Genomic DNA, 17,367 nt, shown 5'->3' with positions numbered 1-17,367 from the left:
CAAGGAGCAGGATTATTGGATTGTGTGGTCAGAGTATGTTTAGTGTTTTAAGAAACCACCCATCTCTCTTCTGAAGTGGCTGTCCCATTTTGCATTCCCAGTGAACGGGCGTTCCCATTGCTTCATATTCTCACCAGCATTTGGTGGTGTCAGTCTTCTGGGTTAGGGCTGTACTAATCAGGGTGTAGTGTGTCTCATTGTTTTGGCTTCCAGTGTCTGAGTATCTAATATGCCAAACAACAAGCTAGTACTCTTATATACACTGTCACATTTAATTCTCATCAAAACCCTTAAAGTAGGTGTCATTTCAACTTTGCTGAAAAAAGAAAGGCTTAAGTAGATGCACTCATCTGACCAGGTAGCTCGAGATCTTCTAACTCCCAGTTTGGAGTTCTCTCTACTCTGCTACACAGCTTTAGGATTGGGGATAACTATTTTCTCTTATTTTTCAAAATAACTAATTTGCCAAAAGTCCTCTGATGCCTTCTCTAAGTGGACATTTGATCGTGTTGCATTTGACTTTCTTCTTCCTTTATTAAACTATAGTCACAGTAACCACAGTCCCTCCTCGTTCTCTGACATCCAGGGTAACACACCTCACTCTTCCACCCCAGGGCATTTGCACTGCATCCCTCCTTCCCCCAGCCCTCTCCAGTTCATTGATTGCCTACTCAATAAAATAGCACCCAGCACCTCTCCAGTTTCTCCCTGTCCAATGCTCTGCTTTACTGACTTCACAGCAGTTACCTCTACATGCAATTCTCTTCTCTCTTAGCGACTGTTGTTCAGTTGCTAAGTTGTCCGACTCTTTGTGACCCCATGGACTGCAGCACGCCAGGCTTCCCTGTCCTTCACTATCTCCCAGAGTTGGCTCAAACTCATGTCCATTGAGTTAGTGATGCCATCCAACCATCTCATCCTCTGTCACCCGCTTCTCCTTCCCTTAGATGTTTAAGAATATGAACTCCAAGAAGGCAAGGCATATGTTCTGTTAACTGCCACGTCCACAGCATTGGAATGCTGTGGGCCCGGTGTGGAGTGGAGACTCGCTATATCTTTGCAGGATGAATGAAGGAAGTCCAGTCTGTCTCCATGTCCATTGTTAGCTGTGCTTCCCAGTCACCTTCTTGAATTAGTTCCTCTTCTTGCAGTTGTAAGCTCTCCTCTGTCTGTAGGAGCTCACATCTTTCCACAGAGGAAAGTAAAAAGCAGAGTAACAGCATGTATTGCCGCTCTGTCCTCATTGCCTTGCATGAGAGTGGCACAGGGCTGGGGATGCTGTCTTCAGTGGCAGTAAAGAGCGATGATCTGGCTGCCAGGACAAATGCACTGCTTTTTCATTCGGGTCCAGGTGTTGGGAGGCTGTTCTCTGGCTGAGGAGGAGATAACAGATCATGCCAACAAGACGCAGCTTTGGACTTGAAGCAAAACTTGAAACAAGAAAGTAGGAAAAAAAAAAATCTCCTATGGTTAAAAGGGCTGGAAAACTCTTTTCCCATAGTCCAGTGTTCAGAATATTTTTGCTTAGAGAGAAAATAGCAGCTTTCAGGTTTGAAGAGAGTGGTACTATCACCAAGCCTCTCAGTAAGCATTTGGCTGGGCACACGGAGAAGTGAAACCACCCACAGAACTCCAGTGACATCCGGAGATGTGGCAATTAAGAGCGGCAGGTGGGAGTTGAACCCCCCGTGGCTGGAGGGTCATGTAGGTCTCTTGCGTGTTGGAGCTAGACAGAGCCAGGTATGGGGTGAGCACAGCCTCAGAAAGAAGTGGATACAGAATAAAAAGAAGGGAGGGGACTTCCCTGGTGATTAAGAATCTGCCTGCCAATGCAAGGGACATTGGTCCGATCTCTAGTCCAAGAATATCCCACATGCCGTGGGGCAAGTAAGCCCGTGTGCCATAACTATTGAGCCCATGCCCTAGGTGCCACGCTCTGCAACAAGAGGCCACTGCAATGAGAAACCCACCCACCACAACTAGAGAGAAGCCCTTTCTCTCCAGAACTAGAGAAAGCCCGTGCACCTCAGTGAAGACCCAGTGCAACCAACAATAATGAAAACAAAATAAATTTAAAAATTAAAAAAAAAAAGCAGGAGGGAGGGAGTGATCAAAAGAGGGAGAGGGAGAGAGAAAGAGAGATAGTGCCCACTAGGTTTATGATGCCTTTTTCATACTCTGTTCCTGTGACGATTGCCCAACTCCTTGAGTCTGCATGAACTTCCTTTTAAGGTTCTGCTTGTATTCATACCACGAATCTTATTTAATCTCCTGAGAAAAGAAAGGAAAATAAAGATATTTCCTACAAAAAGTGAATCAGTCAAGACTGAGATTTGTAACAGTACTTGTCAAAGAAGAGGCTTGATGTTTTCCCCTGACAGCAGGAGTAAGTGCAGAATAAAATGCTGCCTGGACCATACCCCTCCCCTTAGATGCTTAACGGTGATCTTTAGAGAAAGAGAGGAACTGAAATCTGATGATCCTACAACCTTTATAATCAGTTGCATATCAATATGTCTGCTGTTCCTTGTAGTGTTTGGTTTTTAATACAGAGTATAATTTCAGTCCTCATTAACTGTCTTCTAACATCTTCTTGATGCATACACTGGAAGAACTTCTTAAAGTGTTGATATAGATAAGCATGTCTCTATATCTACACAGGGAGGAAATCAGAATGAGGCCTGGAATGTAAAAAGTCCTGGCAATGACACAAATGATATAAAAATTGGTCACTGTCTTGAGACTGGCTGGTTAGTTTAAGAGAAATGTGATCTTGGTGAACCCTTTGCTATATCTAAGAAAATGGTTGCTCTGGGAATGGCAGTTTTGCCCCAGGCAGCAAGCTTTTAAAGGTGTCAAAACATGAAATACAGAAACTAAAAAAATAGGATTAATGTAGTTATGTAGAAATATTTCTGAAGTGTGTATCCAGATTGACTCCTAAAGTTAAGATTTTGGAGACCAAAGGTGGGCAAAACCAGGTGAGCAGTTCCTCCTAAAGAATTCTGTCTTTATTGTATCAATCAGGGTCTGATCAGGAAAACAAACCTAGATATTTCAAAAGAGGATATTTAATACAGGGCATGTATTACAAAGATCTTAGAAAGTCAAAGGGCAGAACAGGAGAGCTGAAGGTAAGTCAGAGATTAGATTTCCAGAACCTAGGATCATAGAGAGTGGCCCACAGCCTTAGAAGCTGAAATAATGGAAGAAACCCTCTCAGAGGAAGGAAGGAAAGAAAGAGAAGTGGCTGAGTGCTGAGAGTGAGGAGGAAGAGCGAGAGACACAGAGAGAGATGGAGAAAGGGAATAGAAAGCAAAGACATTTCCTCTCTTGTCTCATCTTGATTGCTCTGCCAGTTAGGCAAACCTAACAGGAAGACCACTTACCAAAGGAACCTGGGAAATGTAGTTTGCAGACTTCCAGTCCCATTATCTTAGAAGGCAGTTGTGGGACTCAATGTCCACAAGCTCAGTTTTGCTTGGGTTCAGTTTTCTGAAGAGCTTCACAATGACTCGTTATTATTATGAGGCTATTATTCTAGTCTCAATGGACCTTTCAAATAGTCACTTCAACCCATACTTTCCTCTAATTTAATCAGGAGTTTGACTAATCAGTGTGATTATTTAAGACCACGGTACTCTAAAGGAGGGCACATACAAATAAGTTTTCTTGAGTTATTCCAATGAAAGAAAAATGCATATGTACAGAGAATTTTTTGGCAGTAAACCTTACTATTGGAAAATAAAAACACCTGAAATCAATCTAAATGTTTAATACTCGGTGATGAGCTAAGAGAATTTTAGTATATTATTTTGGCTATTATGTAGCTATTACAAATAATAAATGTTGGCATTATGGAACAAAATCCACTCTTTCAACCGATATCTATTGAGCACCTAGTGTGTGCAGGGCACCATAATTAATGATTGGCATAAAAAGACAAATGGCACCGGTTTCCTTGTTCTTATGGTGCCCATAATTCCATGGAAAAGATGGCCTTATAAACATGAAACACTGTTTACAAATTACATAAGAAATTAGAATGGCAAATTTTTATGTATCCACATTTTCTATAATGAACATGTATTATATACATAAAATAAGTGGAGTAAATTCTTATAATACAGTTTTTTACAACTATGTAAAATATATTTGTATGTAATTACTGGCTGCTGCTGCTGCTAAGTCACTACAGTTGTGTCCGACTCTTAGTGACCCCATGGACTGCAGCCCACCAGGCTCCTCCGCCCATGGGATTTTCCAGGCAAGAGTACTGGAGTGGGTAATTACTGGAAGGGAGCACAAAACAGTGAAAATAGTTAGATTAGGGTAATCCTACTGTGATGCTTAGTTTTTAACGCATTAACTTGGTAAGTTCCCACATCCAGTGATTTCATCAAACACTAGGGGAGGGGTTGCCGTGGAGGTATTTTGCAATAGCTATGGTTAACATCTCTAATCAGTTGACCTTATGTAAAGGAGATGAGCCTTGATAATGTGGATGGGCCTTATCCAATCAGTCAAAGGCCTTAAGAGCAAAAACTGAGGCTTTCCAGAGAAGCTTTGCTTCAACTCCTTTGAAGTTGGAGTTTAGCATTAAGTCCTGCCTGACTTTCCAGCCTGCAGGCTGGCCCTGTAGATTCTGGACTTGCCAGCCCCCACAGTTGTATGAACCAATTTCTTAAAATATACCTCCAGAGTTCATATAGATTATTATCATTTATATTATTTAATATATATTCATGTATGATGTATTATTATATTTTAACTTATGCATGTGCTATTTAATATATATTCGTATATTATATATATTATATTTTATATATTGTATATATTATTTCATATATACATCTGTGAGAAATGCATACACACACATAAATATCTCCCAAAGAAAAAAATGTTTCTTTGGAGAACCTGGAATGATCCTTTTTTCTTTTAAACAGTCCTTCATTTAACGTTGGTTTTCTCATACATCATTACTTTATAAACTCTTCTATCCTTACTGTAACTAGACTCCTCTGTGGTTATCTTTTTTCACTCCTCCCAGAACTGCTACCTACATTTGTCCCATAGATTGCCCCTGGTAGGGGCAGGCTGTAATGGAGACGAAGGCTGGACTGCGTTAGTTTGCGTGCTGTCTTCTTTTCCCTTTGATCTGGCTACCGATCAAAGCCACTGGCTGCTCTCAGTCTCAAGGCCAGAGCAGCCCCGTGAACTGCTCCATCAGCCCCCCGTTAGATCCCAGAGAGCTGTGCTCCCAGCAAGGAATGGTTGTCCACCAAGGATAGTCCTTTAGATCAGCGGTCCCCAACCTGTTTGCACCAGGGACCGGTTTTGCGGAAGACCGTTTTTCCCTCAACCAGTGGCTGGGGTGAGATGGTTTTGGTTTCACCCACTGCTCACCTCCTGCTGTGCAGCCTGGCTCCTAATGGGCCGTGAAACACTCCTGGTCCCTAACCTGGGGTTTGGGGGCCCCTGCTGTCGATGACATGGGGCCGCCTGGCTGAGACCGGCACAGACGTCCTGGAGCACTGGTGAGTGTGCTACCTTTGTCAGTCTTTCGTCCCCATCCTGCCTAAATGGAGATGGAAGTGTAACCGCTTGGTGGTCTAGTGGGTGAGACTCTGTGCTCCCAATGCAGGGGGTCCAGGTTTGATTCCTGGTCAGGAAACTAGGTCTTGCATGCCTCAACTAAGAGCCCGCACGCTGTAACTGAAGACCGTGGATGCTACAAAAAGCCCTAAAACAGACAAAAAGAAAAAAAAAGTGGCCTCTAACTGGTCAGGACAAAGCATAGTCTGTATCTCTTGAGAGGTATGGGCACTGTCAAAAGGGCACAGGTGCTGGGGACAGAACACTGAATTTCAGTCCCAGCTACTTCCTGGCCTTGTGCCTGTCACCAGGTTACTTAGCCTCTCCCCAGTAAAATGGAGATGCTTACTCAGCCCAACCTCCAGGGCTGTGGTGAAGGTGTTCAAATAGAATGTGAATTTTCTACCTCGTAGCAGGGGGTCCCATAACCGGTAATCACTATGACTACATCCCTGAGCATGATGGCAGACTTGGGAAAGATTTGTGATGCATGTCAGCCACCTACGAAGTAGAGACTCTGGTCCATTCTCACTTTCCAGATCTGTCTGAGGGTAAAGATCACTGGCAAAGCACACCAAACCCTCAAAGGAAACATGGATTTTTTTTTTTTTTTTTGGTCATTTAATGTCACTAACTTGTTAGTAGAGATAATAATCAACTCTACAAATAAGTAGAGATGATTTACCATCACCCAGCATTTTTGATTTTGCAAAATTTACTCTTTGGCCAGAAGGCAACCCTCTCTGCTTGGCCTCTTATTTACAATTATCTTGAGCAGGTGCCTATTTGCACTCCACCATCCAGATTCTCCAAGGCTAAGGACTCAATTCCAGGCAGCTTTCACATACCTGCGTGTGGATTATCCACCTAGTGAAGCACATGCCAGGGAAGTTTTAATCCCAACCCGGCTCTCTCCTAGCACCTTCTCTCCTTACCCTCCCTCCTTCAGCCCTCGCCCAGCTGATGTGTGCTTAGGAAATGCAAACTAATTTTAAAATTCGCTGGAGCAAAACATGATTAGAATGGCTAAGTCTGCTGCCAAAAATAAAATCAGCTAATGCACTTCATATATTTAGATTTCCAAAATTAAGTTGAAATGATGCTTAGTTCATCCAAAGTTTGGGTTTTTTACACATCACCCCCCATCTCTGCTAAATGACCCGACTTTTTTCTGCCAGCGATAAATGAGGTTCTCCTATAAATGGCATCACCTCTTCCATAACCCAGGATGATATTTTTACTCTCTTGTCCTGCTGAAGTGAGGTCACAAACCCTGATGAAGATGATGGGGAAGAAAATCCTCTGTGTTGGGGAGAGGAAAGCAACAGACATGGCTGCTCTGTCTCAACCAAGGCTCCCCCATTCTTCAGCCTTTCTACCAAGCCTGGCCAGACCGTGAGTGGTCCGGCTGGGGAGAGGGGCCCCAGTGAAGCTAGATGCTGTGTGCTAGGTCGCTTCAGGAGATTCTTTGCAACCCTGTGGACCATAGCCTGCCAGTCTCCTCTGTCCATGGGATTCTCCAGGGAAGAATACTGGAGTGGGTTGCCATTTCCTTCTCCGGGGGATCTTCCCAACCCAGGGACTGAATCCACATCTCTTATATCTCCTGCACCAATAGGTGGATTCTTTACCCCTAGCACCACCTGGAAGCCCGATGGCAGCAAAAGAGATACAATCAAGGCCTCAAAGATATGCTGCTGCCTTCAAGGAGCTCAGAGTCTCTTTGGAAAGACCAGATTAGCCTTGGCAGCATGACACACATTTCAGAATAAAATTAATTGTGGAACGGGGCGCATAGACTCCAAGGAGAAACTCCAAGGAGAAACTCCAAGGAGCGATCATCAGTAAGGACTGAGTTCATTTTCATGAGGGAGGAGGCACCTAAGTTAGGAACAGGCTAGACCATGGGAAAAGAGGGGAGCATTTCCAGTGAAAGAATCAGCTGGAACACATGTATAGGAATGAGCAAGGCCTGGTGTGACCAACAAGAGAAGTCAACCTGGCTGGAACAGCAGCACTGCAGAAGGGACTTGATGGAAATGCAGGTGTGCTAAGACTCTGGGTTGCAAGCAACAGAAAACAATCTGATCTGCTTTAAGAAAGAAAAGGGGAATTTATTTTAAGGCTGTGTGCGTGCATATGTGTGTGTGTGTGCTCTGAACTGGGTCCGACTCTGTGACCTCATGGACTGTATGTAGCCTGCCGGTCTCCTCTGTCCATGAGATTCTCTCCAGGCAAGAATAATGGAGTGGGTTGCCATTTCCTCCTTCAGGGGATCTGCCCAACCCAGGGATGGAATGAACCTGCGTCTCTTGCATCTCTTGCATCAGCAGGCAGATTCTTCACCATTGTGCCAGCTGCGAAGCCCCATTTTAAGGATACAAAGAAGTTTTATGGGGTCTGAAACAAGAGGAGTCCAGTTCATCATATTTGAACTTGGATGTATTAATATCATTTATGGTGAATTTTTATTCTTATAATTTTACTACTCCATCTTTCCTAACTTATTTTTTTTATATTTCCTTACATTTTGTCCTCCTTAAAAAAGAGACTCATTTGGATAACACATTTTGTATGTTTATATTTTCTTTGTTTCTCCTTCTGTTGACTATCAGTGGGTATTTCTTATTCTTTTAACATATTAGGAAAGCACCCCAAGCATCTTCTTGTGTAATCAACACAAGACTTCCTTTCCATGGTGTTGAAATTCAGCCTTTGTGTGAATAAAGGAGAGTTCAATGCTTTGTAATACCTCCCACTTCATTGTTAGCTAAGCTTGTTAGCAAGTTGACTCTAAAATTATAATGATTTAATTGTAGGATCTCCACTTGTTTATACTTTTCATCAAAAGAGAGCTTTGAGTGTATCACTCTTCGGCTCAAACTCCCCAGATGATGCCCAATCACCTTATAAATTTAGAGAGAAAAAAAAAAAAAAAAGAAGAGGAACGAGGGGAATTTAAGTATTTGAGGGGGCCTCATGGGACTGACGGAGAAGGCAATGGCACCCCACTACAATACTCTTGCCTGGGAAATCCCATGGGTGGAGGAGCCTGGTGGGCTGCAGTCCATGGGGTCGCTAAGAGTCGGACACGACTGAGCGACTTCACTTTCACTTTTCACTTTCATGCATTGGAGAAGGAAATGGCAACCCACTCCAGTGTTCTTGCCTGGAGAATCCCAGGGATGGCAGAGCCTGGTGGGCTGCCATCTATGGGGTCGCACAGAGTCAGACACGACTGAAGCGACTCAGCAGCAGCAGCAGCAGCAGCAGCAGCAGCATGGGACTGAAGGATTCATGAAGTGCAGGGAAAATCTTTCCAGGACCCCGGAGGCCCTTACCGTGCCTCTTGTCTCCATTTCTCTGAATCTGTTTTTGTTTTCTTGGGGCAGATTATAATTCTTGCCCTCAGCATCTCCTTTTGAAGGAGGAAAGGAACAGGCCGAGCTGACTCTATCTTGAAAAAGAAGGAAACCCCATCTTGCACTGTCAGTGAGCTTTGGACTATGTGCCTGTTAGCCATGGGGATAACATACCTACGGCTGAACTGGCCTCTTGGACTGATAAACACCAGATTCCATACCAAGATTTCCCATCACCAAAAAGAATGCAATAATCCCCTATGTAGTCAATCACCTTTGTAATCTTTCCGGCACCCACTGGCGTAGGCTACAGTGTATAACCAGCTGACCCTTCTGATTATGAATCATGGCTGTAACCTGAGTGTATCTCCCTTTAACACTTCCAGGCTAGGTTTAAGGAATTTGGGGATGTGGGCTTGAGCAGTACGCTTAAGGTATATAAAGGTTTTCACAAAAGTCAGTTGGGGTCCTTGGCTAAGAGGAGACTCTGCCTCGGGCCCGCCAGTGTAACAAACTGCACTCCACTATCTGCCCTGTCCTTCTGAGTAAGTTTGTTTCCCGGAATGCATGGCTACGACACTCTAATTCTCTTCCAGCCTCCTGGCTATTGTGTATGCGTGTTGTGTGCAGTCAGTTGTGTCCGACTCTTTGCGACCCCAAGGACTGTAGCCCACCAAGTGCCTCTGTCCACAGGATGTTCTAGGCTAGAAGAGTGGAGTGGGTTGCCATTTCCTTCTCCAAGGGATACTCTTGATCCAGGGATCAAACCTGCGTCTCTGGTGTCTCCTTCATTGGCAGGTGGGTTCTTTATCTGCTGAGCCAGCAGGGAAGCCCACCTGGCTGTTATTCTGCCTCAGTTCCAAATTCCTGGGAGAGACGGAGAATCCAAGCGGTTTAGATCTAGTCCAATCAGTTATGATGGGGTTGAGGGGTTACCTCGTGCAAAAGAAACCAGGGCTGCTGGTGCTTCTCCCTAGGGCTGGGGAGTAGGGCAGCCCTAGAAAAGAAAAGATTTGGCAAATGAATATGTCCCAAGACAGGCCTCCTGCCACTGAGTGCTTCCCGTCTTGGAGGAAAACCATGCTGGATTATTTCAGTTGGCTGGGGTTCTAGAGGGTTACCTCACTTTCTGTGAATAGTGAACAGTGTAGATTTTTGTTTATTTTTTTTTAAGTTATTTACATGGCTGCAGTGGTCTTAGGTGTGGCACATGGGGTCATTTATCTGGTTGCCACATGGGAGCTCCAGTTCCCTGACCGGGGATTGAACCTGGGCCCTCTGCTTTGGGGCACAAAGTCTTAGCCGCTGGACCACCAGGGAAGTTCCCCAAAATGCAGAGTTTTAAAGCAGAGGAAATGATCACTCATTTATGCAAAGGATTATTCACTTTGGGGGAGATATACCAGGATCCCTTTCCACTTCGAGTGACATTTTTTTCCATTATGCTTCTCATTATGCCCATCTTCTCTGTAATGGATCTGGTTCCCTTGATGTAGGGACCATCCTTCAGTGGGATTCAGGAGCCCTCCCCTGGCATTCTCAGTGCTGGCAGGACCTGGGAGGGAGGGGTGCTCACAGCATTTGGCCAACAGTTGCCTGACTGGAGAGATCGTGGGCTTCCTAAGGGCAGGGCCAGGCCCTCGGTTCCTTTGTCCCCATCCAGCGTCTGACTCAGTGCTGATCACCTGGCCAGGCTGACACATGCTCATGGAGCCGAAAGAATAAAGCCAGTTTCCAGATATAAGCAATTCCTAGCCAAGGAGTAGCTGAAGGAAAATACAGGTTTATTGTAAGTAAGGGACATAAGAAGTCCTTTCCTGCAAAAACATTGTATGTGGCACTGCTTCTTCTGGTCTTGCCAGCAGTGTCTCTCAGAGGCTGGATAACCCCAACTCCTGTTCAGTGTCAGGCAACACTTGGACTTGCTTCACCTCAAACAGGGCCCTGAGACCTTCTCTACATTCCCTTCCCAAAGGGGAGGCTTGTATCAAGCAGACCCAGATGCCACCGCCTCCCTGTGGGAAAGGCAGGAAGCCGGCTCCCGTCCCTGGAGAGAAAAGCCTCATCCCCTTCCTGGAGGCTTTGAGGATGCCGGAGGAGCCAGGAGGAGGGATCAGCCACCCTCAACCTGCCAGCCCTCGGGGGTTCAGCCCTACAAACAGAGCCTGGGGTGAAAGTCTGTCCCGAGGATGGCCCACCCCGGCGAACTCCAGGCCTTGGATGCAGAGAAGGCGACAAATGAGACAAAATGAAAAATATAATGATGCATATTATATTAATCATCCTCCCGTTTTCTGACACCATAAATCTTCTCCTTAAACTCCTTGGTGGTGATTGCATCATCTCCCTCTCTGCCCGAAACAGCACAGATTAAGATAAAGTGATGGTGCTGTGTCAAAGAGAGCTTTACTGCCACACTTGGGATACAAAGAGAGAGGTTAATTTATCATCACTGGGGAAAACTGACAGAAGAGAGATATACTACCGAAAGGGGATTTAGCACAGGGCCAAGAAACTTCACACTATTTTTACCATCTGTCACATGCTCTAATAAAGCAGGGCAAAATATGAAGAAAGGAAAAATGAACTATCAAACACTGATGTAATGCAGCCCATAAATCTAATTTAATTACTTTGCATGGAGACAGGTCCTCGACTCTGTGTGAATATACTGGATTTTCTTGGCAACTTAACAACTAAGTGTTTTAATAACATCACACTATAATTTATTCTGCTTGAAACACAAAACCCCTTTTGTGAGAGTTTCATTTTTGAGAACTGTTAATTTTTTCGGCTAATGTCAAAACTGGCATAAATTCACATGTGAACTTGAAGCCTGACTGTGAAAAAGGCTTAGGTTACTGCCTGCCTTTTTATTGTTGGCACTTTCCCCCCTTCTGCATGCATTAGAAATAATTGGGCTTTGTTGATGACTTAGGTGAGGAGAGTTGTCTTGCAATTAGATTTTAATATAATGACAAAGGGTGTGTGAGAGGGAAGTCTTTGTAACATATAAAGAGGTAAGAAAATGCAATGGGAAAAAAGAAATTCCTCATTTTCCAGCAGAACAGCCAAACCCCAAATGCAGTATTCCTGGAACCAGGCGGTTCCCGGGACCCTGAGAATTTTACTCTGGAGGATGTTGAGATCTCAGGGCTAAAGGGACGCTGGGAACGCAGGTCTGCCCTAGAGGGAGCCACCGGGAGCGGAAAATAAATCAAAAATAAAATTAATATTCATCGGGTGTCTTCCCGAATTTGGATGCAGTTACAGAAATTATTGTTAATAATGAAAGCCATATATCAAAGGTTATAAAATTCATCTGTGCTGGGACACTATTTTTTTAGGCTTTGTTCTGAACCATTAAAGATGACATATTGCATTTGTATGCCTCTGTGTATAATAAGATACATTTAAGTGTGATTCTAACCTAAACTGGCAATTTCGGCATTGAACCTGAGTTCTTAAGTGGGGGCTGTGACACTGCTGTCCAGAGGAGGTTGACTGAACTCATCCATTCTCTCATGACCTCACTGGTAGGGCAGGATGGATGGGTAATTAATTTGTTAGATCATAAGTGATTCATGTTAGGAAAATAAAACTCTCAGTCTCTTGACAAATTCAATTGAAATATAATGGGGGGAAAAGGGTAAGAAAAAAACCCCTGCCCCCCGCCCCACCAAGCTCTCACACGGAAAGAAAACCAAAATATCAAGATATATAATCTGCTGAAACTCATTTCTTTATGCCTTCAGCAACACTTAATAAATCCTTACTATATGGAAGTCTCTCTAGGACATACTTTGGGGACATTCGTAGTCTGGCAACAGAGATACAGTTGACAGAACAAAAAATCTACATTTAGTACATTCTGAGAAGGTTTAGCCTGTTGGGCAATATTGGTAAGGTCCATGACAAGGGCAGATACAGAGCTGGTTGTGGTGTGGACCTTGGATAAAACAGACGTGATTCATCTGGAAAGTTCTAACAAGTATTAAATCCATCAGGAAATGGGCCACATACGCATATTGTTGAATATTTATTGACTGTCACTGGAGTTTTGCTATATGTTAAATATCTAGATGGATTCAAGGACCTTGAAGCCAGGAAACTGAGGTGCAAAGTTTTTCAGAGAAGTACTTTCAAATAAATTTCCCCTCATGCTTTTTTTTTTTCTTTTCTGAAGTTCTTCCATTCCCCTGTTCAAACTTGGAAAACGCTCAATTCTTGTGGTTTCTTGTTCTGTTGAATTTGTGTGGGAGAAAAATGCCCAACCTTGAACTCTGAATGAAGCTCAGTGTGCAGAGTGGTGGTTTTCAGCTGTGCTATTTCAAATGCTCTCATTGGTATTTTTAAAGACTTCCCACATATTCAGTTACTGACCTGGGGCCTAGAAGAGTGAACATTAAAAATTAAAAAAAAAAAAAATCAAACCACCAGTATTTACTTATGAAATGACTTGGTTATAGCCCAACAATCCAACAGCCTTAAAATTAGTGCACAAATTGAGAGTTTGAAGAGATTCTCTTTTGGCATTTTGATTTCCTCATCTGAAAAATGGGGCTATTAATACCTACCTCCTGGGGTGATTGTGAGGATTAAACACGCCTACGGAGGTGAAGCACCCAGGGAGCTAAAATGATGGTTGCAATTATTATTTTATTATTATCATTTTGATTTTCCTCCCCTTTCCTTCTCTTCCTCTTGGCATTTCTAACCACCCCCGCTCTCCCATCTCCCCCTCCCCCCCACCCCTATAAAGTACATTTTTTTACAGACCTGCTAGAATCCATTTCATTCAGCCTCCCCTTCTGGCCCAGCTGCAGACTGCAGCTATGTCACTTTAAAAAAAAAAAAACAAAAAACTTTAAAATAGGAAATGTTAAAAAAAAAAAAAAAAGTCAGGTGGACCCAGGCTGTTTTCTGGAAATGAACCTTACGAAGGACCCACTGGGCAGAAATAAAAAGAGTCTAAGCCCTGTGCCTGCTCGGCGGCAAAAGAAGAAATTGCAAAGGGGCCCAGGTTCTCAGAAACCCAGGAAAGCCTTTCTGATGAAGGTGGGTGGGGAGAGAGGAACATCCCAGGAAGTAAAAAGCCAGTGAAATTGATGGCGCTGCCTCCTTTTATCGGTAACTGTTAGCCCGAGTGCCCGACACAAAGATGAACTTGACCTTTCCGATAAAACAGTTGTGCTTGAACTCCCTGTGCTGCTCCGAGGCTCTTCATATTCTTCTTTTAACAGGTACCTTGCTTTAACCTTGCTGGTCAAGATGACAGATCATTTACATTAACAGATTCTGCGGGAACGCTGTGGGTCGAAGCTGGCAGTGCATTAGCCCCAGGTGACCGGGGGCAGCCAAGAGTGAGGACTTAAGAAGCCCAAACAGCCAAGCCAGCACCCACGAGGAAGGCGGGAAGTTTCCAGCAAACACCTTTAGACCTCACTGGTCCCTGGTGTGGCACCGAGAGAAACTGAGCCACATAAAATCTTAAAAAACTGACTCCGCATCTTCCCAGTTCCTTGTTAGTGTGTAAGTTTTGTTCATTCATTTATTCATTTAGGCATCCAACATTCAATGCATCCTTATTGTGTGCCAGGCATTATGGTGGGTGGTGAGGATGCTAGGAAAGGACAGGTTGGCTCTGTCCTCAAGATGCACTGAGTGGAGGAAAGGACACTGACCCAGACTCCCTTAACTACAACATGATGGAAAAACACGATACGATTGGAATCTGAGCAAAGTTCTACAGGAGTGGAGGAGACCCTCCACCCACCAGAGAAGGCTTCTTTCTTTCTTCTTCTTTTTAAATATTTGTTTATCTGGATGCACCGTGTCTTAGTTGCAGCCTGCGGGATCTTCAGTTGTGGCATCTAGTTCCCTGACCAGGGATCAAACCTGGGCCCCCTGCACTGGGAGACAGGAGTCTTAGCCACTGGACCACCAGGGAAGTCCCCCAGGGAAGGTTTCTAAGGGTATCTTTGGAGCTGGAGGTAGAAGCATGAGCCATGTTTGAGCAGGAGGAGGAGCAGCATTTCTGGTGGAGAGCAAAGTGTAAGCGAAGGTTAAGACACTGATTGGTCAACGGGGCACAAAACTGGTCATGATGGCTTAGGGGCCACTGTAGTCTGTGATGTGCTGTTATGTAAGCTCACAGGCAGGGAGGAGTTGAGTAAAAGAGCCAGTAAGTTTCTAGCTGTCCAGCTGCCTGGATCTTGTTCTTCAAGCCCAAGGGTCCCAGGAACAGAGAATGAGAAGCTCCGCTGGGTTCTGCCCATCTGCACAAGCACTGCTTTTAGAAATTCTTGTGAATGTCACCTGACCTCCAGAAGGAGACCCTAAGGGTTAGTGGCTAAGCTTGGCAAGTGTCTCTTTGGACAAGGAGGCATTGGTTTGGATGTGCCCAGAGAAACTGTAAGTCCCTATTCTTGGCCAGTGTATTCTTGCCAATAAGATCAAAGCACTTTGTTGAAGCCTCACCTAGATGTCCTCGAGGAGACATCATGGTCACAGTGGACATTTATTGAACACTCACGCTGGGCCACCATTGTTCTAAGTGTCCGCTGAGTCCTCTCGGCATACCCAAAGAGTATGTCTACTGTCACTTCACCATTTTACCAAGGAAGAAACTGGCACTGATGGGTGGGGTACCTTGCCCAAACACACACAACTCATGAGCAGCAGATCACCACTTTGACCAGCCCAGAGCCTGTACTCTTAACCAACTTCCCACATCCACCTGAGAGAGTGAAACCACCAGGACATACTTAATAGCCAGATGCTTCCTTTATGTCCATCATCTCATGGTGTCATCAGCATGATGAGAGACAGGCATCATTTTACCAATGAAGGAAACAGGCTCAGGAATATAAGTAACTGATTGTCAAATGGTCAATAAGTGACGAGGTGGTGTTTCAGCTCAGATGTGCTGGAACCGCAAAGCTGATGTCCTTTTTCCACTCTTGTGTGCTTCATTTCTCAGAAAGAGTCTCAGTACATGCTGCATCTTTTCCTGCCATTTAGGGAGTCAGGCATATCCCTGAGCAACTGCTTCCCCTGGGAATGACCATCCAGGGAACCCCTCTCTACTCCCTACGTGGACTGCAGTTACTGTAAGTGGGAAGTGAGTCATAGATACAGGGAACCTTATTTTAATAAGACTCAAGAGCCAAAATAGAGTTTTTCACCTGTGGAGAAGGAATATTCCTAAGCTACTGTTAGGTATAAAAAACAGAGACATTACTTTGCCAACAAGGTCCATCTAGTCAAGGCTTTTGTTTTTCCAGTAGTCATGGCTGGATGTCAGAGTTGGACTATAAAGAGAGTTGAGCACCAAAGAATTGACGCTTTTGAACTGTGGTGTTGGAGAAGACTCCAACCATTCCATACTAAAGGAAATCAGTCCTGAATATTCATTGGAAGAACTGATGTTGAAGCTGAAACTCCAATACTTTGGTCACCTGATGTGAAGAACTGACTCATTGGAAAAGACCCTAATGTTGGGAAAGATTGAAGGCGGGAGGAGATAGGGATGACAGAGGATGAGATGGCTGGATGGTATCACCAACTAAATGGACGTGAGTTTGAATAAACTCTGGGAGTTGGTGATGGACAGGGAAGCCTGGCGTGCTGCAGTCCATGGAGTCTCAAAGAGCCGGACACAACTGAGTGACTGAACCGAACTGAACTGTTAGGTAGGCAACTCCCATAGTACGTTTAGAGAAAGGATCAGCAAACATTTTCTGCAAATGGCCAGATAGCAAATATTTCACTCTTTGCAGGACATATACGTATCTTATACATAATGTCATGTGTCTCTGCCACAGCTATTCCATTCTGCATGGTGGTGCAAAAGCAGCCATGGATGATACGTAAATGAATTAGCATGGCGATGATCCAATAAACCCTTATTTATGGATGCTGGTGTGTGAATTTCATGTAATTTTCATGTGTCACAAAATATTCTTCTTCTTTTGATACTTTCCAACTGCTAAAAAAATGTGAAAACTATTTTTTGCTCACAGACCAGTATGGAAACTCACTGTGGACTAGATTTGACCCATTGGTTGAAGTTTGCCTGGTTTCGTTTACAAAATTTATTCTGTACTTTTTATAAAATCTAGTGTGTAAATCAAAATGCAAGAGACATCTCTTATAAATCCTTTAAATACTCATTTATGTTTTTGGAAAATCAGTGCTTCATTCATTGAGTCCTTTGGGGACTTCCCTGGTGGTCCAGTGGTTAAGAATCAACCTTCCAATGCAGGGGATGCATGTTCGATCCCTGGTCAGGGAACTAAGATTCCGCATGTCAAGGGGCAACTAAAAACACACCACAAATACCAAGCCTGCATGCTCTGAAGTCTGCACACCACAACAAAAGATCTCGAGTGCTGCAACTGAGACCCAA

This window comes from Bos indicus x Bos taurus, chromosome 27 (assembly GCF_003369695.1).
Source record: "Bos indicus x Bos taurus breed Angus x Brahman F1 hybrid chromosome 27, Bos_hybrid_MaternalHap_v2.0, whole genome shotgun sequence".
Classification (NCBI taxonomy): domain Eukaryota; kingdom Metazoa; phylum Chordata; class Mammalia; order Artiodactyla; family Bovidae; genus Bos; species Bos indicus x Bos taurus.
The sequence above is the reverse complement of the archived record's forward strand: the minus strand, read 5'-3'. Positions refer to the sequence as shown.